Here is a 27,741-nt window from a genome sequence, read left to right as displayed (position 1 = left end):
AGACTGAGTAAAGCAGATTGCTCTCCCCAAGGTGGGTGGGCCTCATTCAATCTGCTGAAGGCCTAAACAGTATGAAAAACTGAGTGAGAAAAAATTCTTGCTCTCTGTCTGACTGTCGTCGAGCTGAAATATTGGTCTTCTCTGGCCTTCAGACTCTGACTTAGCCTGGAACTTACATCATTTGCCTTCAGACTCGGACTGGAACTATACCATGGGCTCTCCTGGGTCTGGACTTGTCAGCTGCCATATTCAAGTGAGCCAATTTCTTGTAATAAAACTTTTTGTTTATTTATACTTATATATTATATGTATTAATTATATATATTAATATTATATGATAGACAGTCATCCCTCAGTATCCATGGGAGATTAGTTCCAGGACCTCCTGCACATACCAAAATCCACAATGCTCTAGTCCCTGATATAAAATGGTGTTTATATGGAGCAATGACTATATGAATAGCATTTTATTACCCTAGGATTTATGTATGTGTGTGTGTGTGTGTATTAGTATGTTTCTGTTGCTTATAACAGAATACCTGAAACTGGGTAATTTATGAAGAAATGCAATTTATTTTTTACAGTTCAGAGACTAGGAAGTCCACAATCCAGGGAACACATCTGGTGAGGGCCTTCTTGGTGGTGACTCTCTACAGCGACACAGGGTACTGCATGGCAAGAGAATGGCATGAGTAAGAGAGCTAACTTTCTCACACACTCTCCTTATAAAACCATTAGAACCACACCCATTACTTCATGAATGGATCAATTCATTCACTAGAACACAATCTAATCCTTCTTAAAGGCCCCACCTTTCGATGTAATCAGATTTCCCACCCTCTTAGCACTGTTACAATGGGGATCAAGTTTCAATGAGTTTTGGAGAGGCATTCAATCCACAGCAGTGTGTGTGTATATATATACATATATACATACATATATATATATCTCCTGTTGGAACTGTTTCTCTGGAGAACCCTAATACAGATTATGGAACTGAGTGTGGTTCTAGAGAAATTAGAATTTTAAGAATGAATTTTCTGAATTTGTTCTGGGGTTTCTGGAACTGGCTTTCTAATCTGATTAGATTGAAAGACACTGATGACTCTATTTCTAGCAGTAATGAGAGCACTGGTAGTCCTTGCCATGATCTGGCAATAGAGGTATACAAAATACCTCCATTGGATGCTCCTAATCAGCCACTTATAAAAAGCAAAGAGCTGGATAACTGTGTTTATGATATTGTTAAACATTTTTGGAAATCTAACAAATATGAAAAGGTTGGCTGGTGGCTCCTAATGTCTCTGGACAAAGTGGTGAAAGAAAAGGATGATCTGGCTGGCTGGTTAGCTTGGTTGGTTAGAGCATGATGTTATAACACCAAGGTCAAGGGTTCAGATTCCCCAACCCACCAGCTGCTAAAAAATAAAGGAAAGGATGATCTCAGGGACTCAAGTTCCCAGCCCAAGCACTGCATAAATTTACTTGAAAGTTGTTATGTGTGCCCTGAAGGTGACCTGTATCTTCTACAGCCTCAGGGCTGAGGTTGCTGAAAATTAAACCCAGAATTTCATCCTTCAGGTGGCTGAATTACAACTCAAGTTGAACTCCCAGCCTCATAGGTATCTACTGTCAAAGTGAGGACATTTGTTGGAAAAGAATAGGATTCGATAAGTTTGAATGAGGGCGTGTGGGAAGACCCTAATGAAACTAGGGATATTGTACCTCTAAATTCTGATGAGTCTTTTTTGCCAGAGGAAAAGGTCTCTCCAGCCCTAGTGATAGCAACCTCTATCCCTTTCTGAGGAGATCAATCCTGCACACCCTGAATAAACTATAAACATGGCCTGCCCTGAGGCAGTTGCCATGCGAGACAATGCTGATTCTCCTCAGGACTCAACCCCATCACTCCTCTTTGTTTCTAGACCTATAGCGTGACCCATGAGGAGGTGTGCTATACTCCAAAAAACCTACTTGAATTTCCTAATTTATAGTCAGAAATCCTGTGAACATGTATAAGAATGGATATTAAAGGTATGGCATAATGATAGAAGGTATGTGAAGTTGAATCTGGCAAAATTTATTGATATGGGCTTGCTAAGGAGAGATTCTGCATTTAATGTTGCAGCTTAGGGAGTTAGGAAGGATTCTTAACAGTTTGTTAGATTGGTTGGCTGAAATATGGACCAAAAGTTAGCCCACAGTAAATGAGTTAGACCTGCTGGGTCTGCTTTGGTTTAATGTAAAGGAAGGGATTCAAAGGCTTGGGGATATTGGTATGTTAGAGTGCATTTGTCATCTGAGACCTACTCACCCACACTGGGATGATTCAGAAGACACCCTTTTCACTATGACAGTAAGAAATAAATTTATAAGGAGAGCCTTGTCATCCTTGAAGAGCTCTGTGGTCTCTCTTCTCTGTAGGCCAGACCTGATAGTGGGGACTGCAGTCACTGAACTGGGAAACCTAAATGCAATGCGAGTAATTGGATCCCAAGATGTCAGCGGCTAAGTGGCAGGACTCAACCACCAAAGGCAAGGTGGTTGTGATTACTGTAATGGACAGCAGAGTTAAAGCAGCAGTCAGAATAGCCTGACTCAGGCAGACCTATGGCTTGGTGTTCATAGAAGTGAAATAGATAGGAAGCCTACTAAATTCTTACTTAATCTATATAAGCAGAAAAGTTTTAGGTCAAGTGAACAAAAGTCTAATCTGAATCATAAAAACAGAGAGTCACAGATTCAATTTTCAGATTTGAGCCAGTTTTATTTTTTTCAAATGTTCATGAGATACAAAGCTGATTGTCCCCACTGCTGCCCATGATGTGGGGGCCAGATTCATATTGGGAACATACCCATTACCAGAAATTGCTTTTGTACCCTTTGTCCCCTTCCAATTATCCCCCAATCTCCCTCCCCTTCCCCCTCTCCCCTCAACTTCAATTTGTAGCCCTAGGAATGTTCCCTCCCTCTGTTGGATCACGGCACTGCTGTGGTCTTTCTTTCCTGCCTTCCTTTCTCTCTTAGCTCCCACATATGAGTGAGCACATGAGGTATTTATCCCTCTGTGCTTTGCTTGTTTCACTCAAAATAAGTTTCTCCAGGTTCATCCATGTTGTTGCAAATGGGAGTATTTCATTCTTTTTTATGGCAGAGTAATATTCCATAGTGTATATATACCACAGTTTCCTTATCCAATAATCTATTAATGGACATTTAGGTTGGTTCCATATCTTGGCTATTGTAAACAGAGCTGCAATAAACATGGGAGTGCAGGTATCTCTTCGACATGATGACTTCCATTCCTCTGGATATATACCCAGAAGTGGGATTGCTGGATCATACGGAAGATCTATCTGTAGTTGTTTGAGAAATCTCCAAATTGTTTTCCAAAGTGGTTGTACTAATTTACATTCCCACCAACAGTGCAGTAGTGTTCCCTTCTCTCCACACCCTCGCCAGCATTTGTTATTTACCATCTTTTTGGTCATAGCCAGTCTAACTGGAGTGTGGTGGTATCTCAATGTGGTTTTAATTTGCATTTCCCTGATGACTAGTGATGTTGAGCATTTTTTCATGTATCTGTTGGCCATTTGTATGTCTTCCTTTGAAAAATGCCTATTCAGCTCCTTTGCCCATTTTTTAATTGGGTCTTTTTTTTTTTTTTTAATGTATAATTGCTTGAGTTCTATGTATATTCTGGATATTAGTCCCTTGTCGGATGCATAGTTGGCAAAAAATTTTTCCCACTCTGTAGGTTGTCTTTTACTCTGTCAATTGTTTCTTTTGCTGTGTGGAAACTTTTTAGTTTGATATAGTCCCATTTGTTTATTTTTTCTTTTGCTGCTTGTGCTTTTGGGCCCATGTTCATAAAGCCTGTGCCCTGACCTAACTGCTGAAGTGTCTCACCTATATTTCCCCTTAGTAATTTTACAGTTTTGGGTCTTATACCTAGGTCTTTAATCCATTTTGAGTTGATTTTAGTGTATGGTGAGAGATGCATATCTAGTTTCATTCTTCTGCATATGGATATCCAGTTTTCCCAGCACTACTTGTTGAAGAGGCAATCTTTTCCCCAAAGTGGATTTTTGTTGCCTTTGTCTAATATCAGATGGCTGTAAGCCTGAGGAGTGATTTCTGGGTTCTCTATTCTACTCCACTTGTCTGAATGTCTATTTCTATACCAGTACCATGCTGTTTTGGTTACAACAGCTTTGTAGTATAATTTGAAGTCAGGCAGAGTTATGCCTCCAGCTGTGTTATTTGGGGGGGGGGGTTTGGGGTTTTTTTGTTTTGTTTTTTTTTTTTTGCTCAGGATTGCTTTGGCTATTCAGGGTCTTTTATTTTTCCATATGAAAGGTAAGATTGTTTTTTCCATTTCTGTGAAGAATGTCATTGGTATTTTGATGGGGATTGCATTGAATCTGTAGATCGCTTTGGGTAGTATAGACATTTTCACAATGTTAATTCTTCCAACCCAAAAGCATGGAATATCTTTCCATCTTTTTGTGTCTTCTTTAATTTCTTTCAGAAGTGGTTTGTAATTCTCATTTTAGAGGTCTTTAACCTCCTTGGTTAAATTGATCCCTAAATACCATATTCTTTTGGTGACAATTGTAAATGGGCTTACTTTCTTTATTTCTCTTTCTGTTAATCCATTATCTGAGTATATAAATGCTACTGATTCCTGGGCATTTATTTTGTATCCTGCAACATTACTGAAGTTATTAACCAGCTCTAGGAGTTTTTTTAATAGAGTCTTTAGGTTTTTCTGTATATTGTATCATGTCATCTGCAAATAGGGAAAGTTTGACTTCATCTTCTCCAATCTGGATTCCCTTTATTTCTTTCTCTTGCCTGATTGCTCTAGCTAGTACCTCCAGCACTATGTTGAATAGAAGTGGTAAGAGTGGACATCCTTGTCTTCTTCCTGTCCTTAAGGGGAAGGCCTTTAATTTTTCCCCATTCAGAGTAATACTGGTGGTGGGCTTGTCATAAATGGCTTTTATGGTGTTAAGATATTTTCCTTCTATACCTAATTTTTTGAGAGTCTTTATCATGAAGGAATGTTGAATTTTGTCAAATGCTTTTTCAGCATCTATTGAGATAATCGTATGGTCTTTGTCCTTGAGCTTGTTGATGTGATGTATCACATTTATTGACTTTTGTATGTTGAACCATCCTTGCATCCCTGGGATGAATCCCACTTGATCGTAGTGTATAATTTTTTAAATATGTTGCTGTATTCTAATTGCTAATATTTTGTTGAGGATTTTAGCATCTAAGTTCATCAAGGATATTACCCTGTAATTTTCTTCTTTGTTGTGTCTTAATCTGATTTTGGTATCAGAGTTATTTTGGCCTCATAGAATGAGTTTGGGAGAGTAGAGTCTGTTTCAATTGTTTGGAACAGTTTCATGAGAATTGGTATTAACTCCTCTTTAAAAGTTTGATAGAAGTCAGCTGTAAAGCCATCCGGACCCTGGCTTTTTTTTTGCTGGAAGATTGCTAATTACTGCTTCAATCCCCTTGCTTGTTATTGGTCTGTTCCAGTTTTCTATCTATTCTTGGTTCGGTCTTGGTAATTTATATGTGTCTAGAAACTTATCCTTATCTTCCAGATTTTCAAATTTGTTGTCATACAGTTGTTTATAATAGTCTCTAATGAGGGCCGAGCCCGTGGCGCACTTGGTAGAGTGCTGCGCTGGGAGCGCGGCAACGCTCCCGCCGCGGGTTCGGATCCTATATAAGAATGACTGGTGCACTCACTGGCTGAGTGCCGGTCACGAAAAAAAAATAATAATAATAATAGTCTCTAATGATTCTTTGTATTTCTCTGTTGTCTGTTGTAATGTCTCCCTTTTCATTTCTGATTTTTGTTATTTGGGTCTTCTCTCTCTTTTTTTTTTTTTTTTTTTTTGTTAATCTAGCTAATGGTGTGTCTATTTTGTTTATCTTCAGATTTGAGCCAGTTTATAGACCTCGAATGCCTTGAATGAACGCAGGCTGGGTCCCCTTGAGGAAAGACCCTGGTACACTGATAAAAATGTATCCTGTTCATCTTTCTTTCAGCCTTCCCCCAAGAGACCTATGGCTTTTTACCAAGGAAACTGTTCACTGGGGAAAAGGAAATAATCAGAACTTTCTGGGACTACTGGACTGACACTAATTCTAGAAGACCCAAAACATCTCTGTGGCCAACCAGTCACAGTAAGGGCTTATAGAGGTCAGGTGACTAATGGAGTTTTAGCTTAGGTTTATCTCACAGTGGGCCCAGTCAGTCTCCAAGACCATTCTGTGGTTATTTCACTAGTTCCAGAATTCATAATTGGAATAGATAGACTTAGAAGCTGGTTTTATAGAATGGTAAAATAGCCTTTCAAGACTCAGTTACAGCACCACCTAGATGGCAATACCCTGCAGGACTAGAACAACTGGACACTGATTCAGAATACACATATCCAGAAGGCTGCATATGTTCTGAATCAGTGTCCAGTATATGATGCTGTTTCTCTCACAGCCAGGATTCATAGGTCCGGGAATCAAGGGGTAGAAATGGGAGTGGCACCACTCACTATTACTCCTAGTCAACCACTAGCAAAATTTTTGCTTCCTGTCCCCTGATCTCATGCTCTGCTAGCCTACAGATCTTAACCCAAAGTGAGGAATGCTTCCACCAAGAAGCATGACAATGATTCCACTGGCTTTTTCCCCTTCTAGGGACAGCATCCAGAGGCACTCAGAATGGTGCAGTATCTGACATGCTGTCATAGGCTTTCCTACAATAGAGCCTCTAACAAAACTAGGCTGTTCCAAACCCCTGGTAACAGAATCTTTCACCTTTATACCAAGAAGTTTGGCAAAACACCAAAATCTGCATGCGGCATGTGTCCAGGCAGAGTTCCAGAGGTTTGCGCCATGAGAACTAAAGTTCTTATGAGGTTGACTAAAACAAAAAAATCATGTTAGCAGGGTGATTCTATGTGTGATAAATATGTCCATGACAGGATCAATCATGCTGTCCTTATTGAGGAGGAGGAAATCATTGTGAAAGTGTTTAAGGCACAAGCACAGAGCCAGAAAGCTAGATTTTTTTAAATGAAGGTTTTTTGAGTAATAAAAAAAATCAAAAGGTTGAAAAAAAACCAATTCCACTGAACCAGAAGTTGAGACTGATGGCTGGTCACTTGGGGTTCCTCGTGCCTCTGAATCAACAGGCAAAGAAGGGTGCTCGGGCTGGCCTGTGGCTCACTTGGGAGAGTGTGGTGCTGATAACACCAAGGCCACAGGTTCGGATCCCATATAGGGATGGCCGGTTAGCTCACTGGGTGAGCGTGGTGCCGACAACACCAAGTCAAGGGTTAAGATCCCCTAACCGGTCATCTTCCTCAACCTAGAAACCTCTCCCCTTTCACTTCATGATTTCCTTTCCTGCCAAGGTTCTCTGCTAATTCAGAGCTGCTCCCACTCCCCTGACTCCTCTCCTTTCTCTGGCCCGTCTGCCCTGTAATTCCTAACTGGCTCTCCTCTCACTCTCCACCAGGGATTATCTCATCTATAATAGATTTTCTTCTGCTTCTCTTCAAAATTACCTTCCCATCCCATAGCCTGGAATATTTCCTAACTAACTACACACCTAACTAATTCCTTTTCTGCTGCCATCACCTTTGCTTTCACCTGCACCATTTTTAGTCTAGGTCTCTGGAGCACAATAGGTGCTGCTTCTCACCTTCTCCCCTACCCTTTTGACTGACAAAAAAATAACCCACACCTGCTAAATTTGTCTTAAGGGTAGTTCTACTAGTGTCACAAGGGAGTTAAATGGGGATTGTGAGAAGGAAGGTGAGGTGCTGACAAAGTGCAAGAAAATTGAGAATCTCAATCATCCGTCTCACTGATGAGAAGACATGAAACTATTTCAATTTCTCTTGAATATCTTTCTTCATTTTTCTCCACGCCAAACCTAGTCTTTATTGTCAACCCCAAGGATGGTTTTTCTTCCTTCCTTCCTAGGATTCTCCTCCACCACCTCCCCACCTTTACTCTTGCATGTACCTTGGGATATAGAGCAAAAGCGAATGTACTCAGCAAGAGTGGATATTTGGCTGAAAGACGAGGCTGGAAAGGGAGACTGGGAAACAGATTGTGATTGATTGATGATTGATTGATTGCTGAGCATTCCAAATGTGTTTATTTAATAAATTGTTATTGTATACTTACCATGGGCTAGTTATTCCTTAGGGCTGGGAGTAAATAATGATTATAAATGAGCTCTGACATTGAGAATCTTATAGTTTTTCATCTGTGTTAAACATGGAGTTTCATTTCTGGTAGCATTAGTACAGCACAACTTATGTCTCCTCTTCCCCATGGCTTACTGAGTGACCTCTCATCATGAAGCACTTTGCCTTTTCTATCCATACCTTTTGATCTCTCTGACACAGGGGTCTGCTTGGCTCAGTATGAGAGTAACTTCAACACCCAGGCCTTTAATGGAAAAAATGGAAATGGCAGTAGTGACTATGGGATCTTCCAGCTAAACAGCATGTGGTGCAAAGACAACAAGTATTCCTCAGAAAATGCCTGTAATGTGATGTGCAGCAGTAAGGACTGTAACCTCTCCAAGGGCTGGGTGAAGTGAGGGCAGGTAAAATAGATGCAAAACTGAATGCACTTCTCGCTAACACCTGACACTCAGCCTGTGCTGGAGAACCTGAAAAGGGGAAATAAAATGACCCTAAACAGTCCTCACACTGAAACCGGATTCTACAGAGATCCTCCTGCCAAAAGGGTAAAGAAAAACACACTGGCACTTGATTAAGTCCCCTGATTCCCAACCACCATTTTATCTTCTCATTCATGGGTCCCCACACCTCTAGACATGTTTCCTGTTTCTGGTACACACACCACCGCAGCAGCATTCCACATACCCACACACATCACTCTGGACACCAAGTAGTTTCCTGAAAACAAAGGCTTTTCATAGTCCATCAGATCCTGGATGCTTTCTGTAAAGACCAGTACTCAGAACAGTTGCTAAGCACAGGCAAGAAAACCCAAGAAAAATGGAAGGTAAACCCAGAAAGGCACTACAGATATAAAGGATTTCCAAATTTCAGGGCTGAGTTTCCTCTGGGAATTCCCCTTAAAAATGATCAATTATTAAAAACAGAAAAAGGGATTTTTTCCCTCACCACTCATCCACTTTTCCTTTCAGAATTTATTGATGATGACATTCTCTGTGCCAAGAGAGTTGTGAAAGATCCTAATGGGATGTCTGCCTGGTAAGGGGAACATGAAGGGCAGAGACCAGCCACTCTGCCAGGGATGGATCAAGACAGAATCTGGGCTACTGATGTAAGCAGCATCTGTGCTGGTGGGTTTGCCCTGGGCTTTGGGAGTGGGTTGAGACTGTTCTCCTGAAGTGAAAATGAGGCAGAATACCATTGTGCTGCATCCATCCCAGGCCTTACTGCAGCACCCACTCACGTGGGTCCTGGACAGGCAAGCCCTCCCCATCCAGAACTCTCCCACAGCTTAAACGGACTCCAGCAGCTGACCCTCTTACAGACCCTTACCCCAGCCTCTGATCTATGCTTTATTTCTCTATCCTTAAGGTGGCCTGGGTAAAACACTGCAAAGACAAGGATTTGTCCAAATACCTGGCCAGCTATAAGCTGTGAGACTGTCTTTGAACATGGCTCTTCGAGAAGGTGGCTCAGAAGACAGGGCAATTCCTCAAGGTTCTTGAAGCTCGGAATCTTCCCCATCTCTGCCTCCAAAATAAAAATTACCCAAGTTCACCTGTCTCAAGTAGCATGTTTAAGGGTTGGGTCATGATGGAGATTTAAACATGGTGCATGATATAAACAGCTGGAAATTCTGTTCTCTCCAAGCCCACCACTAACATTTCCCATATTGCCTCTGGAAAGATGGTTAAGGAAAATCCTTTCCTGAGAACTTCTTGAGGGTTATCCAGTCTAGGCCAAAATGGACAATTGAATATATCAGCTGTCATGATGCCAGCTCTTATGAAATTCATTTAGTGGAGGTGGCTAACCTTATTCTCCATCACCAGGAAGGAGAGTTTAAGATGAAACAGAAGAAAATTGCAGGAGGTATTTGATTTAGAGATGGGGAAAGATTGGCAGAATATCAGGATGATTATGTGGGCTGAGGTAGATGACTAAGCTGCAGTAAGAGAGTCTCCAAAATATGGTGGTAGGCATTTATTTGTCTCTCACTAGAGAGTCTCGGTAGAGTGTGGGAGCTGATAACAAGGTCAAAGTTTCAGATACTCTTACTGGCCAGCCACCAAAAATAAAAGTTGCTCAGAGTGTGGTGCTGATAACAGGTCTGAGGTTCAATCCCTGTACCAGCCAGCAAAAAAAAAAAAAAAAAAGTCCAGGATGGGTAGATAGTTTCCTTCACTCCACAAAGACATTCAGAAACCCAGGTTCTTTCCATCTTGCGTCTCTACCATCCTCTACAGCAGTGCTACTCAAAGTGTGGTTCATGAACCAGCAGCAGCATCACCTGGGAGCTTGACAGAAATGCAAATTCTTGGGCCCACTGCAAACCTATTGTGTACTTATCTCAATCTCTGTTTTAATGAGCTCTCCAGGTAATGCTTATACACCATAAAATCTGAAAAGCACTGTCCTAGGGTATTGTCCTCAGCTACATGGACAAAACTGGATTGAAAACACACCCATGCTGCAGTTTGCAGGAAGAGGAATAAGTATGGAGAAACACACTCATGATGTTTTAAGGCCTGCAAGAGGCGCCTGTCATTTCCATTTATACTTCAAAGGTAAGAACTTAATCAAACACCTCTGCTAGGTGCAAAAGGGCCTGGGAAGTGTAGTCCATAGCTAAGTAATTATGTGCCCAACCACAGTACTATTACCAAGACAAAAGTAGAATGGATTTTGGTGGACAACTAGCAGTTTCTGCCACAGAAATTAATACATCTCTTAATAAAGTAAGTTACACTATAATCACTTACATTCCTATAATGTAAATATTTCAGTGAGCAAGTATGACTCATGGAATATAATCATGTAACAGTATTTTTGTGTCTCACCATCCCATTTAATTTATTCTGTGAGGCAGTTCTCCTGCCTATGGATAAAAACTCAGGTGAGTACCATAACATTTCTGTTCAGGACTTCCAGTCAAGATGGCAGAACAGACAGTCCCCAGCATCACTCTCTCCCACAAATCAACCAATTCACAACTACTAAAAAGCAATGACAGCCAAGCTGGGGCCACTAGAGCTCAGGGGAAGAGGAGGAGAGATCTATGGATTACAAGAAGGCAGGAGAAGCCACAATGAGAGAAAGAAAGGATCGTTCCAACCATTTCAAATCCCAGCCACTTCAAGGCTAGAGCTGGTGAGCACATGGAGCAAGAGCTGGAAAAAGCCTCTGCTATGCCCTTCCTTTGAAGTTGCTTGGAGGTGGCAGGGGAGAAGAGGGCCTTGGTGGCCCTCAGGCCAGCAAGACCACTAACAGGGTTCCCATGGACCCACATAGGAGCAAGGAGCCACTCAGAGGCTGGTGAGTCATCGCAAGGGACTAGTGCATGGCCCGTCCCATGGGAAGTGTTTGGAGTGTGGGCAATGAGGGAGACAGGCCACCAGGGGAACACTGGGGCACAGCAAGGACAGCTGATCTGCTCTCCAATCAGCACAGGCCCAGTAGACTGGTCAGGAATATAGAATTGCACAGGGTGCAGTTTGCTGAAAAGACTCAGGTCCAGATCAGTTTTTCCACATAACTCAGGTGTACCAGATCTCATGAGACCCGGAAGTTCCTACAAAGTCAACCATTATAACCTGAGCTGCACAAAAATCCTTCCCCAGGGAATTAGCAGCAAAGCAGGGATTTAGCTCAACCGCAGGGCTCAAGTGATGGTCCCCACAGGAAGTTCCCCCATTTTAGAAGTAAGCAAAGGACAACAAATTAGTTCCAGGGCAGAGTTAAGTAGTGGAAACAGCGAATAATCCAATGCAGAACTGAATGAAAAAATGAAATAACCACAGACCAAAGACAAAGTTTGATATTTACTAGTAAAGGTCTCACTTCACCAAAGAACACCTATAAAACTTAGAAGAAACAGAAGCCCCCTGGGACCCCAAGCCAAGGAGTGGGGGAGGTTGGGGGCCTCGGCCATGCCTCTCAACACCCACACCCAGCCCAGCAATGACCACCAAGCCACTGCAGGAAGTGTCCCGGGCTCCCAAGCCAGGGAGATGGGGGGCCAAGGGCCTCAGCCATGCCCCCCCGACACCCACAACCAGCTCAGAGATGACCACCAAGCTGCCACAGGAAACACTCCAGGCTCCTGAGCCAGGGTAGTTGGGGGCCAAGAGCTTCAGCCACACACTCCCAACATCTGCAACCACCCAGTGATGACCACCAAACCACTGCTGGAAGCCCCCTGGTCTCCCAAGCCAGGGCAGTGGGCGGCCGAGGGCTTTAGCCACACAACCCTGACATCTGCATTCAGCCCAGCAATGACCAAGTCACCACTGGAAACCCTCTGGTCTTCCCTGCAGGAATGAGGGAGGTGCCATAGGCCTCAACCTCCTTCCCCTCTCCTTCCTCCTCCCACCCTATTTCATTCCCACTTCCCCTTTCCCCCTCCCACCCAACTGCTCCACAACAACATCTTAGAATGTAAAAAAAGATGGAGCCGGGACCAACCCCTCCTCCTACAAACAGGCAAGGAGCATGCCAAAAACACCACTTCCATGTGTTTCATGTGGGTGGCCCACAACAGCCACCACAATAACTACGGCTGCCACAAAAGCGGCCAGACACCACAACCACAATGCAGATGGCCCACCAGCCACTTGAGTGCATTGACACAAGGAGAGTCACCAGCAGAGACCAAAGAAAAGAAGAGGATTGTCACTCCCCACAAAGCCCATTCCAGAGTGACAGAAGAAGCATCTGCTCTATGATAATAGTGGGGGACCTGAACACACCTGCTCAGCACTGGACAGATCATCTAGGCAACAAATCAGCAGAGTAACCATTACACTTTCAGACAGAGAGAAGAAATCTAGGGTTATCAGAGTTGGCGGGGGGGAGAGGGATGGGGAGAGATTGGACAAGGGGCATAAAGAATAAGTACAATTTGTAATGATATATATGCTAATAAAAAAAAATTCTGTTCACTCTCAGGTACTGAAAGCATGCCAACTCTGTCCAAGCAATCCTCCCCTCCTCTCTCCAGCTCTTTTCTTGACCTCTCCAACATCTCTTATAGGCTGACAGTAGAAGATCAACTAAGGATGCAAAAACAGATTTCCACAATATCCTTTCATAATCATATGTGGCCTTGAGGTTCACTTTGAAATGTGTCGACTGTTGTCTTGAGGCCTCAGCTAAAATTAAGACGAAAAGAGCTTCTCAATTAACCTCCTGATACACTATCTTTAAACAGTTTACAAAGCACTTTCGTAGACTAGATTTTATTTGATCCTTGCCACACCACGTTTGTTACAGAAAGCAGAACACCAAGGTCTCATTCCCTGATTGGCACTATCACTGCCTTGCTGCTCCTGCAGCTGTCACCTTCCAGGTAGCTAGCTCTTTGAATGGATGTCATCATTCCCGCTGCTGTTGCTGCTGCTGCTGCTGCTTCAACTGCTGACTCCAATACTTTCCTTGCCTAGCTCGCATCATCATGACTAAGTTCCAGTTGAGGATTTCCAGGCAAGAGAAGGAAGGAGTGAAAGAACAGTAAAGTGAAGAGGAAATAAAGAGAGGTCAGCTTGTACTCTAGCGCTAATATTACACAGCTCCATATTAGGACTAATTCATCTGCAAGAAGCTCTCTGCACCTCTACATTCTAGGAGGCAGCCAGGTGGACTCTCACAACTATCCAAGAACCCTGTCCCTTCCTGGGGTAGAATGAATCATAATTCCAAATTCCTTATCCCTCCCTCTGTCATGTGATCTTCCAGGGCACTACAGTGGACAGAGTACGTTTCCTCATCACACTGAGGTTGAGATTGGCCATGTGACTTGCTTTGGCCAATGGAATGTTAGCAGATGTCACAGAAGCAGAGACTAAAATGTGCTTGCATGGTGTTATTAGGCCTCTTGTGCTCCTGTGATTGCCAGAAGAGAGCATGCACCAGGAGAGAGCTGCATCCTCCACCTACTCTCACCCCTGAATGAAACATGTGGAACAGATCTGATCTCAACCCAAACCCTGGCTCCTAATGTAGAGTTTCCTCCCCACTCCATTCTACAAGCAATCCACCAGACCCAGGAGCAAGAAAAATAAATGCTGTCGTAAGCCACTGAGTTTTGGGGGTGGTCTATCACACAGGAAAGAAACTGACTAATAGTCTTCCCCACTTGAACTTCTCGGAGCAGTCCTCGTTTCTCTGCACCACAAACCCTATCCACACTTAGACTACTAGCAAGATTCTTTATCTTGAGGATACAGATTCTGTGCCGCCCTTGGTGGATTTGCATTACATTTAGTTAAAATGTGTTTACTGAGCCTTTAGTTCGTAGTTAGTTGCCCAGAAAGGGGATTTAGATGAGAGCCCTGTCCTTTGTCCCATTACAATCCAAGGGAGGGAATCTAAATTCCCAACCCAGAATAATTCAACCAGTAACTAATATAAATGGGTCCTTAATCAAAATGTAACGTAGCCCCTTTCCTCTCCCTACATAAAACCATCAACGTTGAGAGTGTATGCATATTTTTTGTAGATTTTTAGTCTATATTTATGAAATAAAAGTTAATTTTTTTTTCTTTGGGACACTTTAGGGCACTTCTTTTGACAGAGCTTTGAGTGCAGGGTGTTTCCATTCACCCCTAGAAGTGCAACATTGTTCTTTTTAATCCTTTAAAAATCAACTAAAGGGCCGGCCCGTGGCTCACTCGGGAGAGTGTGGTGCTGATAACACCAAAGCCATGGGTTCGGATCCCATATAGGGATGGCCGGTTGCTCACTGGGTGAGCGTGGTGCTGACAACACCAAGTCAAGGGTTAAGATCCCCTTAACGGTCATCTTTTTAAAAAAAAAAAAAAAATCAACTAAAGAGGGCCGGCCCGTGGCTCACTCGGGAAAGTGTGGTGCTGATAACACCAAGGCCACGGGTTCAGATCCCATATAGGGATGGCTGGTTGGCTCACTGGCTGAGCGTGGTGCTGACAACACCAAGCCAAGGGTTGAGATCCCCTTACCGGTCATCTTTTTAAAAAAAAAAAAAAAATCAATTATAGAAATAGCTGAGGCAATGTAAAGAAAATGTAAAGAAAAACAAAACTGGACAATTCACACTACCAGATTTCAAGACCTATTAAAAAGCTACAGTAATTAAGATTGCGTGATATTGGTGCAAAAGCAGTCCAATAAATCAGTGAAACAGAATGATGACTTTCACAAATACAGTCACCTGATAGGACAAAGGTGCCACTACCCTGCAGTGGGGAAAGGCTGATATTTTCAGTAAATGGTGCTGATTTAACTGGCTATCCATGTGGCTGCTTTTGTTATCTCAGAGCTCTCCATATTATTAGATCAGCAAGGAACAGATACACATCTATGATTCTAACCAGGCATGAACTCTGCTGCTCATCAAAAAGAAAAAAAAAAAAAACAGAAAGCAGCAAGAGAAGGTAACAGTTGACTTTGTCATCTCAAAATCCGGATATAAATTGGACTTTGATAGAGCATCGTGCTGATAACACCAAGGTCAAGTGTTCAGATCCCCATACAGCCAGTCGCCAAAAATAAATAAATAAATAAACAATAAAATAAAATAAGTTGGACTTTGAAGCAGTTTGCCTCAGAGCTTCTGAATCTCGTAAAACATATTATCCTACAAACATGACTTTCCTTTTTTCTTTTTTTTTTTGCCACACTCAAAGGAGTAAATAGCAGAGGAGACCCCAGAGCAGAGAGTGGCCCCCGGCTGAGGCAGCAGAGTTCCCTGGAAGGGAAAAGCCCATGCCACACAAACAATGCTTTGATCTTTTACTGTATGATTTTATTCAAAACCAATAAGCTTTCTTTTCTCTAGAAAAGAATATTGGGTGTGTTATTCATATCTTTAGAAATCCTTATTTGAGTGACATTGACCTCACAACTCAAAGGGAGAAAAAGAAAGGTTTGGACATCGTAGGTACAGACTGCCTCTCTGACAACTAAGGTCAAGAGTAGGACAGCTTTGAACAGATACTTCACCAAAGAAGATCAATGGATGGCAAATAAACTGATGAAAAGATGCTCAACATTATTAATCATTACGGAAAACCTAATTAAAAGCACAATGAAATATCACCACACACCCATTAGAATGGCTAAAACTAGAAGAAAGGGAATATATGTCCATACAAAGACAGGTACACAAGTGTTCATTACAGCTTTATTTGTAATAGCCAAAACGTGGAAATAAGCCAAATGCCCATCAACACATGAATGAATAAACAAATTGTGATACATCCATGCAATGGAATATTACGCAGCAAGAAAGAGGAACAAATTATTGATACACAGAACAACATGGCTGATATCAAAATAATTATGCTGAGTGAAAAAGCCAGATGCTATGGTTTGAATGTACATGTTCCTCCAAAATTCATATGTTGGAACCTAATATCCAATGTGATAGTATTAAGAGGTGGGGCCTTTTGGAGATGTGATTAAGTAGTGGGTGTTCCGCCCTCTTGAATGGATTGGTGCCCTTATAAAAGAATTAAAAAGAGGCCTGAGGCTTCCATCTCTTCTGCCATGTGAGAACACAGCAACAAGGCCTCATCTTGGAAGCAGAGAGCAAGCTTCACTAGACACCAAACCTGCCGATGCCTTAATCATGAACTCTCCAGTCTAAGGTGTTTTATTATAGCAGCACAAACAGACTGAGACACCAGAAAAAAAAGAATACATACTGTATAATTCCATTTATATAAAACTCCAGAAAATGCAAACTAATCTACAGTGACAGAAAGCAGATCAGTGGTTGCTTTGCAAAGGGAACAGGAAGAACAGGAGGGAGGGATTATGCAGGGGCTCCAGGAAAGTTTTCAGAGTGATGGATATGTTTACTCTCTTTACTTTGGTAATGGTTTCATGGGTGCATACTTATGTGAAAATATATCAGATTATACACTCTAGATATGTATGGTTTATTGTATGTAAGTTATGCCTTAATAAAGCTATTAAGAAAATAAAACTAATAAAGGTCAACCATGAACAGGACAATAAGAAGTAAATCTCAAAATTGCATTCTACCTAAAAGGAAAGAGGTTCAACTAAAATTTAGTTATATCCAGTGTGTGTGGAATAAGCACAGTACAAGAATATGGACTCATTTAGGGGCGCCATGTAAAGTGATCTTACTAATGGGTCTGTGTGGACTCTCATGCCAGCTCTGCCACTAATTACTTGGTATTATGGTTGAATTATGTCCCCCAAAGAATGATATGTTGAAGTCCTACCTCCCAGTACTTCAGAATATGACCTTATTTGTAAATAGGGTCATTACAGATGTAATTAGTTAAGATGAGGTCATACTGAAGAATGGTAGACTCCTAATCCAATATGACTGGTGTCCTTACAAGATAATCATGTGAAGACAGAGACCCACAGAGAGAACACCATGTGGTGATGAAGACATAGATTGGAATTATGAAACTGCAAGCCAAGGATCGCCAAAAACAGCCAGCAAACCACAAGAAGCTAGGAAGAGGCAAGAAAGGATTCTTCCCTACATGTTTCGGATGGAGGACAGCCCTGCCAACACTTTAATTTCAGACATCTAGCCTACAGAACTGTAAGACAATAAGTTTCTGTTGTTTTAAGCCTCCCAGTTTGTGGCACTTTGTTATGGCAGCCCTAGAACTTGGTGACACTTGGTGTTACTGGGTAAGTCATTAACACACACTGGGCCTTGGTTTCCTCACTTTTTACGTAAGAGGGTTGGACTAGATTTTACACAAAATTCCTTGGGAAAAATATTTAATCATTTATGCCATGGCTTCCTCATCTACAAACTGGAGATGATGATATAACATGCCTGATGATTGTATAACATGTCTGGCACATGGAAGCACTAAGTAAATGTGAGCTGACGGAGTTCGTACAAGTAATAGTAGCAGCAACAGTAGTTTTTCCAGTTCTGGCAATCCATGGTCTATAACAAATCCCAAAGGATATGAAGTTTAGGTGTCCAATTAATTCTGGGAAAGAGAACTTAACAGGAGGAGATATACTCTACACTTTTTGGATGAGGGCAGAATAACAAGTGGAACAAGCAGAAAGCAGTCCTAAATAGCTATGACAAAGGGTCAGCCACAGGCAGGAAGGCATTCTTATAACAGTAGGTTCTCCCACCCCCTGCTTTACATTTCACAGTAAGCCCACCCCAACCCTGGCTGAGCCCCTTCAGAAATGAGAACACTCTCCTCCACCCACATTTCTGCTGTTAAGTGGGGTACCAAGTTGTGACTCTTAAGTTCCCTGGTGGTCTAGTGGTTAGGATTCGGCGCTCTCACCCAAGTTGTGACTCTTCCTTCCCCCAGTCTGATCATGGTGCCAGCACCAAACACTTTTATTCAGTTTTTCTATGAATAATTATTCAATGGAAAATACATGTAAGCACTACACAGGGGTAGGGATACAGCAGTGAGTAAAACCAAAACAGTCCCCTATTATTATTACAATTTTAGAGTCTGGAATGGGAGACAAACATTAAACAAATAATGTCTTAGCCCATTTTGTGCTGCTGTGACAGAATACCTGAGACTGGGTAATTCATAGAGAACAGACATTTATTTCTTACAGTTCTGGACATTGGAACACTGGAAAGTCTAAAATTGAAGGGTTACATCTCATGTGGAACTTCTTGCTGCATCATTCCATGGTGGAAGGACAGGGGGCATAAGAGCATGTGCACACAAGACAGAGAGAGACAGACAGACAGACAGACAAAGATCTAACTCGCGGCCTTAAGCCCTTCTATAGTCAGCATTAATTCATTCATGAGAGGGGAGCCCTCATGACCTAAACACCTCCCAACACTGTTGCATTGAGGAATAAGTTTCCAACACATCCTTTTTGAGGGACACATTCAAACCATAGTAAATAATTTTACCAATACTCATACATTACAATTCTAAGGGTGCTATGAAGACACACAACATACAGAACCCATGCCAGGGGTCAGGGGAGCCCTCCCTGAAAAACTAAATTTTTAGATGAGACCTACAAGATAAGTAGGAGTTAACCAGGAATGAGACAGTTGAAGAGAAGTTGGAGGAAACACTCCAGGCAGAAAGAAGGCGTGTGCAAAAGCTGTGAAGCAAAAGAGAGCCACATTTGTAGAACAGAAGCAAGTCATGAGAGATGAGCCTGGAGAGGTGGGCCGGAGACAGATCATGTGGCCATTGTAGTCCATAGCAAGGAGTTTGATCTTTATCCTAAGTCCAAGGGGAAGATACTGAAGGGTTTTTAAGTAAAGGAGTAATATAATAAGATCTGCATTTTCCAAAGATCACTCTGGCAGCAGTGTGAAAAATAGGTGGTGACGGGGGGAAACGGGGGGCACAGGTCTGGCTATAAGGATATAATTGAGAGGTATTGTAGTCTTTTAGGTGAGAAATGATTTGGTGTCACAGATTAGGATGATGTAGACTTGGTAAGAAATGGATAGAGAAATGTGTTGAAGTTTGATCTGGTGTCAGGAACCTTGGGATGCTGCTTCGAGCAGCTCAAAACTCCATCACTGAGATTCTGCTAAACAGCCCATCTTCTGGAGAATGGGAGCCGAGTGTATGTCAACCGGGAGAGCCCAGAACAAAGGGCTGCTTCAGAGTCTGTGTCAGCTACAGGCAGCTTGAGACTCTGCACTTCATGATGCTTTCTCAGGCAGATTTAGACACTCCAGGTACCTCTTGCAGTGGGTGGGGGGTCATTTATAAATGAATAGGGACTGGGGGATGGGACAAGATAGAAAATAGATTCTTGGGAAAAAGATACGCGATCAAAGATTAGGATACTCCCCAGGCCTTTTTTGTGTCACTTTTCCTCCTTCAGCATGTTACTGGGGCCCAACAGGGCTAGGTTAGGGGTAACCCCCACCCGTTACAGTGCCTTATCTATCATGGGTTCTCTTCCTCCTCTACCCTTCCACCTTGCTTCTCCTCTTTTCCCTCTCTTCTCTCTTTTTCACTCTCACCTCACTTCTTCCCCCTTCTTCTCATCTTTCCCCCACTCTCCCTGAGCTTGGGCAGATTCCCCCAACCTTTAGACATCCTTTCCATAGTGAAAAGATGAGCACACTGTGTCCCTAGTGCCCTCTTGTGGTCATACTAGTCACTGCAGCCATTTTGCCCTGTGAGAACTTGGGCCAGGCAGAACTTTCGCCAGACTGTAGTAAAATAAACTCTTGTACCATGCTTCAGCTTTGTGTCCAGCACTTTTTCTGCAGCTGAAAAGACAATGACAACCAGCTAGTGCTAAAAATTTGATTCAACAAATATTTATGAGCATTTGCTATATGCATAGCTGCCAGGAATTCATTACCTACAGGATAAGACCAAGGCCCTCACAGTGAATCAACAATTTTCATTAAACAAGGAGACAGAATCTGAAGTGTATGACTAAAAAGCATTCAAATAGGTATTCAGTGCTAAAATGCAGAGGGAAAAAATAATCTGTCTGGATTGGAGTAGGCAGAGGTCAAGAAGCTGGAAAGGCTTCTTGGAGATGACATTTTGAAATACCAGCTCCTCCAAGAATCAGATGCCAAGATGAGATTAGATGTTCCAGAGATACATCAGAGGAAACACATGAGGGAAAATGGGGAAAGATCTAGCAAAGACTGGAAGAACCACCAAACTGCAATGCATGCCTGACCTTGTAAAGGGGAGAGGGAAGGAGAGAAGGTTGGGTGCAAGCATCCTAGGGTGCAGCACAATTCTATACATTGTCTGTTTATGTCCACGGGGAGTCCATGAGCCAAAGTCATTCATCAGAGGAATCCAGCATCTTCCAGGAATGGGCTTGCCTAAGTTTCTCTACCACACTCAATCACCGGCTGGAGCAGGCTATGAGAAGCACAGTCTCAGTGTGAATGTGGCGCCAGCAGCAGCACCTATTCTCCAGGAAGAATAGCCGAGTGCACCACACTACAGAATTTGTGCTGGCCATTCTAGTACTTGCCTCCAAGGAAGTCCCTGACACCAGGGAGCAGACATCAGGGGAGGAAAAGTTGCTGTTTTTTCCCGACTGAATGGGTGGCTGGAGTTGCCCCAAAAGGGGTGGAAGGGGAGTTTCCATGAGTGCCCCAAACCATCCTGAGATGAGGCCAGTTGGAATTCCAAAGAAAGAAGCACTAAGCACTATGGTGATGAGTCCAAAGCATTTATTAGGGGAACTTACGTACAGAGGGGGCTGCAGGACATTCTCAGGGCAGACAGAAAGACAAAGGATGTTCTTGCCTTAGGTATGTCTGCAACATTGGGGTAGGGGGATGGAGTTTATATGAGGACTTAAGAAATTTGGCTCAGTGCCAATGCTAGTTTTTTTCAGTATTTTGGGCAACAATCTAAATATCTTTATCAGTGTCTGGTAATGTTCAAGGCCCCAGCTTGGGTTCAAGCCTGCAGGGCAAAACATGCAGCTGGCCAGGTCAGAGTGGTCAAGGCACCCTTTGTTTCTCAGGACAAGAGAAAAATTGTGTTGAGTGTGGGGTGAAGGGGGGGACTGGGTAACCCTACAATGCCATCAAGTGGAGCTGGTGGAAAAAAAGGTATAGCTTGGGATTTAAGAAGACTCAGAACTCTGAAACAGGGATGTGTGAAAAGATGGGAACCAATCCCCTCTCACACTAGCCTATAAGCACAAAGGCCGGGGCAGTCCATCCATCTGAGTACCTCAAGAGCCTAGCACAATATCTAGAACATTACTAGCTCAGTAAATTTATTTGGGTCACATTCATTTGTTTATCAGTAAATGCTCAAATTCAAGGCAAATGAGCAGGAAGTGAATAAAAAGTGTGAAGAAAAAAAAATAAGTCATGAATGGGATAAATACAATTTAGGTAGTAATGTGGAAGCAAAATGAGGTACTCCATCAAGACTTGTACAAAATACACGGTTAAAATATATAAAATAGTCCCAGGCTGAGTTTCACTGAAACATTTATTTAAGATATTAACATTTTGTTTTGTTTTGGTTTGTGTTTATTTTTGATAACCACAGTATAATCTGCTGAAGTCCTAGGGTAATGCAGGTAATAGACCATTCTGGCTCACAAAATCTAAGGATATTATACTGTGTAATAGCTGTTGGACACCATTAAAAACAGGACATGGTCCAAAGTGCGCATTTTTTTAACAAACCCACATTGGTTGCATAAAATCCCATTCCCATTACACCATTTTTTTTTCCCCTATATAAAGATGACCAGTAAGGGGATCTCAACCCTTGGCTTGGTGTTGTCAGCACCACGCTCAGCCAGTGAGCCAACCAGCCATCCCTATATAGGATCCGAACCCGTGGCCTTGGTGTTACCAGCACCACACTCTCCCAAGTGAGCCACGGGCCGGCCTCCATTACACCATTTCAACCCTTTTCCTATCACCATGACATTCAGGGGTAGAAACAGACTACGAGTAAGCCTGACATTGTAACCTTACACCTCATACTGAGTAGCTTGCCAAAGTCATTTCCCTACCTATTTCTTGTAATCTCTGGGCATCCTAAGACCTTCCACTTCACGTATTGACATGTGGGAATTTTCTCCATGCTCATCAGCAACAAATCAGAAGAATACCATAGAACTGACCTGTGAACTAGGGAAAGGTAAGGGAATGAGCATTCTAAAATAAAGGAGTACAGATTGTCACTAAGCCCAATGTATAAGAGATAGTGCAAATGTATATGTTTATATTTTTTAAAATAGAAAAATAAATCATAAAATTTATTTATGTAGTTATTTACAAGGTGAGGGACAGAATAGAAAGACAAGGGATAGAAGTTAGACTTCTGTGATCTAAAAGCAGATCAGAGGCTTGCTCAGTTAGTTAGAGCATAGGCTTATAATGCCAAGGTGACGGGTTCAGATCCCCATGCTGGCCAGATGTCAAAAAAAGTAAAAAAATAAAATAAAAGCAGATCAGGGGCGTAAGAGACTTCTTTGAATATGCTTTGTTTTATAATTTAGACTTTGGAACCATGTAACATTTTATATAATTATAAAATAATTTTTAAGCAATCCTTAAAAATATAAAATAAAGTAAAATAAATATACTTAAGTGTTTATTCATTTGATAACCACACAGAGAAGGATGATTCCTAAGTGACTTTAAAATATGGTAGTTTTACTCAATATCCCTAGCAGGTTCTACTGTAAGGACAAAAGATCTGCAAAAACTGTTTCCTTTTTTCAATAATCATATTCTGGTGATAGTGTTGATATTGTTAATCTGAAACTGTTGTTTTTACAAGGTATAATAAAGCAAATGAGCAATTAGGTTATATTCTAATTCTATCATCCTCAGTATCATTGAGAATGGAAACCGTGAGCATGGGAAAAACAAAAACAAAAACGAAGATGTTCAGACATTAAGATAGAAGAGGATGAAGAGGATAATTTAAAATCCTCTAATACTGAACTTGAAGTGTCATAATGAAATCATGAGATATATCTATCTCTGTTCACTGAAAAAAACCTGGAAACAACGACCATTCCAGTAGCAATGGGCATTCCTAGTACTCAGAATGTGAAACACAATTTCCTGTTAAAAAAGGAATCAGGGCTTCTTGTAGAATAAATGAGTGATTCCGGGTTTATAGCAGGAAATGAAGCCTAAAATACCTTGGCAAATAAATAGCAAAGAAATCAGCAAAGACTACTGAGGTCACATCAAAGGGACTCAGAAGCCAATTTAGGGAACATCCCCCTGGCCAAAGATAAGACAATTTAAGTATTAATAAGGATTTTAACTATAATAGACACATACACTTAGATCCATAAGTTCCTAATTTTTAAAACTCTGATTACTTTTGAAGGTTGCTAATGAACCAACTCATTATTTTTAAATACAGTAAATAAAGAATAATTAAGCATTTCTATGGTCTGAATATTTGTGTACCCCCCTCCCAATTCCTATGTTGAAATCATAACCCCAAGGTGACGGTATTAAGAGGTGGGGCATAGCACAGACTTACAACACCAGGATCACAGGTTCTGATCCCATACCGGCCATCCGCAAAAAAAAAAAAAAAGAGGTGGGGGCTTTGGGGAGGTGATTAGGCAAAGCCCTCACAAATGGGATTTTAAAAAGCGACCCCAGAGAGCTAGCTAGCTTCTTCCACCATGTCGGGACAGAGGAAGAAGTTGCCACCTATAAGAAAGCAGGTCCTCACCAGACACTGAATCTACTAATGCCTTGAGTCTGGACTTCCCAGGCTTCAAAACTGTGAGAAGTAAATTTCTGTTGTTTATAAGCTACTCGGTTTATGGTATTTTATGACAGCAGTCCAAACGGCCTAAGACAAGCATTTATCCTGTCTTTTCTATACAAACTATACCACTGGATAACCAAATAATAGATAAGGAGAAATTTCTCTTCATTGAAGTTTCCCAGATAATAGATGAACGAGAAATAATAAATTTAGAATATCACCATTTTACGATTCCTAATGAATCAAGAGATCTCAGCAGTGAGCATCAAATGGCTGCTACCATCACAAAAAGAGAGACAACTAGACATTATGTGCCTCCTGATGGAAAAAGACTATACCACGTATGAAGTAGATTTCTCAAAAAACGAATCTGAATCTGATCAAGCCTCTGAGCCCAACTGCCAATTTGCAGGAAATACTGATGACAGAACAACATGTTAAACTACACTATGGAGACGCAATCAGCTGAATCCAGACTGAAAATTCTACGGGACTATTTTCTTTCATTGCAAACAAAATTAAAAGGAAAAAAGAGTAATAGATCAGAAGAAATAAGACATTACCAATTAATCATATTGTGTGAATTTTATATGGATTCTGATTCAGATAACTGACATATATATACATACACTCACATACACACACACACACACACAAACAGGAAGACTGACCTAATACTTGATATTAAAGAAACTATTGCTTATTTTTTTAAGTATGATAAGTCTGGAATCTTTTAGGGATACATACCAAAATATTTACAGAAGAAATGGTATCTGGGATTTGCTTCAAAATACAGGGAGGAAGTGTAAATAGAGATTTAGCACAGATTTAATTGGAGTCTCAGAAAGAGAGGAGAAAGAATGATTTGTGGCTAGGACTTCCAGAACAATACTGAAGTTGTGACAGAGAGCAAACTTCCCTTAACCCTGATTTCAAAGAGAAACTTCTAAAAACTTGCTGAAGGTTTTTTTGTAGATATTATCAGGTTAACAAATTTCTTTTCTATTCCTAGTCTTCTAAGGAAGACACTAAAACGAGTTCCCCCCACAAAACGTGTTCTTTCCCTCCCCCAAAAGCTGCCTTCACCTCATTTCTTGACTGCAAGGCCAATAACTAGGGTTAAATCCCAGCATAACCCAGCTCGAAATGCACTGGGCCTGATAAGAGGGAAAAAGATTGTACCCCAGAAGAACTGTAAGAACTAGATGGGATGTACTGGTAGGAACCAGGGGAATAGCCCTGGAACTGGATTTTCAGGATACTTGATCAAGAGGACCAGAACATAAAACTGGATAAGTAAAAAGTCATTGACTTGGAAGCACTTTCTTAGTACATAGGATTTAACACCCTGGCGAGTACCCCTGGAAATGGGGCAAACTCACTGCTAGGAGGCCTCTTAGAAACCTGGAACAAGTGATGGCCAACACTCAGCAAAGTGGAAATCCCTGGGTTGCCCTGGCAGAAGGCAAAGGAAGGAATCAAAAGGTGCAGGGAATGGGGCCATGCCAGAACGGGTCTATTATGCGAGAGCAGAAGAACCACCAGTTTCACGTTCCATGGGAGAGCCCAGAGGACACTCATTCACCAAGGCCATCAGGAACACACTGGTGAGAGGGACACCAATATCACTAAAAAGCTCAACGATGGTCTTTGCAGTCCCAGTCTAAACTTGGTAACAGCCATGAGAATGAGGGGCTCCTGAGTAATAGAAGCCAGGTGGGCAGCACTTAACTGCCAAAAGTCAAGCAACCACAATTACTGTCAACACCAGCAGAGTTATGGAGATGGTTAATAGAACATAAAACTCCTGGGGTCAAACTAAATGGGTAACCAATCAGATGTTTTCTTCTGATTATAACATTTATAATCAGAAGAAAACAATGGAGGGACAGGAGACTAATGGTCACCCTAACAAAAAGTTACAACTCCTTGCTCAGTTCCCACACCTGAGTCAACTTTCAGATCCAGAACCCAATGACTGAAGAAACAGCCAGCTCCCCTGGAAGGAGTAGCCTGCACCACTATGGCAAGTCCTTTAGTAAGGAGTCACTCAATCCTTCCACATTTGGGTGACTATACACTGAGGAAAGGGGAATAATCAGTCATTTCAAGGACTATTGGGGGCCGAGCCCGTGGCGCACTTGGGAGAGTGCGGCGCTGGGAGGGCGGCGATGCTCCTGCCGCGGGTTCGGATCCTATATAGGAATGGCCGGCGCACTCACTGGCTGAGTGCCGGTCGCAAAAAAAAAAGTCAAGGACTATTGGACATAGGGTCTGAATTCACTGATATGCTGAAACCTGAATTATCATCATGGCCCCACATCACAATGGGGGTCCTTCCCTCAGCTTACTGAAGTGGGGTAACTGCAAGAACATCTAGAGGAGAAGAAAAGCCAAGGCTGGCAGATTCCTTGGCAGTGACCAATGGCCTGGCTGGCTGGTCAGGACATGGAAAAAAAAGGAATGGAAGATCATACACAAAGAAGGTGAGGTAGAGACTTGTGACTAGATACACAGGAATATACATGAATGTTAATACCTACCAGAACACATCCTCCATTGAAAAGGCACTGAACAAGGTGGACAAAATGACATACAGGAATGTGCATGAATGTTAAATGCCTACCAGAAAGCATCCTCCATTGAAAAGGTCAGTTGATGTTAACCAGCCTTCATCATCAGCCAGTACAAAACTAGGATAGGCACATAGATGAAGTACAGTGACAGAGACGGAGACTAAGCTCACGTGGACTCGTACTTACCAATGATCTCCTGCCCCCTCCAAATGTCTAAACCAGCCCACAAGAGACATCAACAGAGCCCCTGATACAGTACTATTTTTCAAAGACACCAACCAGTATCTTCACAGTAAGTAGACTACATCAGGGCCCTTACATCCTCGAAAAGCAAGCACATCTTCACAGGAATACCTATTTTGGGTCCAGGTTTTGCCTTTCCTGCCCACAGGCCCTTAGCCAATACCACAGGTATGAAATTCCACACAACACAGCAAAAGGAGGGATCCATTGGTCATAGTACACACTGCCCCTCCATCCAGAAGCAGTTGGCTTCAGAGCCCGGTAACAACCTATTGAAAATACAGTTGAAACATCAACTTGGAAGAAGTACTTTACAAGGATGGGTGCCATTCTTCAAGATGTAGTATATGCACTCGTCAGAGATCTCTATAACATGCTGTTCCCTTGGGAAGAATAAGTGGGTCCAGGACCAAGCGGTGGAACTGGCCCTACTTATCATTACTCCTAGTGACCCACCTGGGTATCCCCAACCCC

At 42.1% G+C, this 27,741-nt stretch overlaps 1 pseudogene; it reads left to right on the top strand.

Annotated features, from left to right (window-relative positions):
• The first annotated feature begins 6,744 nt into the window (after positions 1–6,744).
• Positions 6,745–8,641, top strand: LOC134391713 (large ribosomal subunit protein eL34-like; annotated as a pseudogene).
• Positions 8,642–27,741: the final 19,100 nt, after the last annotated feature.

Source organism: Cynocephalus volans, chromosome 12, assembly GCF_027409185.1.
Source record: "Cynocephalus volans isolate mCynVol1 chromosome 12, mCynVol1.pri, whole genome shotgun sequence".
In the NCBI taxonomy this organism is placed as follows: Eukaryota; Metazoa; Chordata; class Mammalia; order Dermoptera; family Cynocephalidae; genus Cynocephalus; species Cynocephalus volans.
The sequence above is the reverse complement of the archived record's forward strand: the minus strand, read 5'-3'. Positions and strand labels throughout refer to the sequence as shown.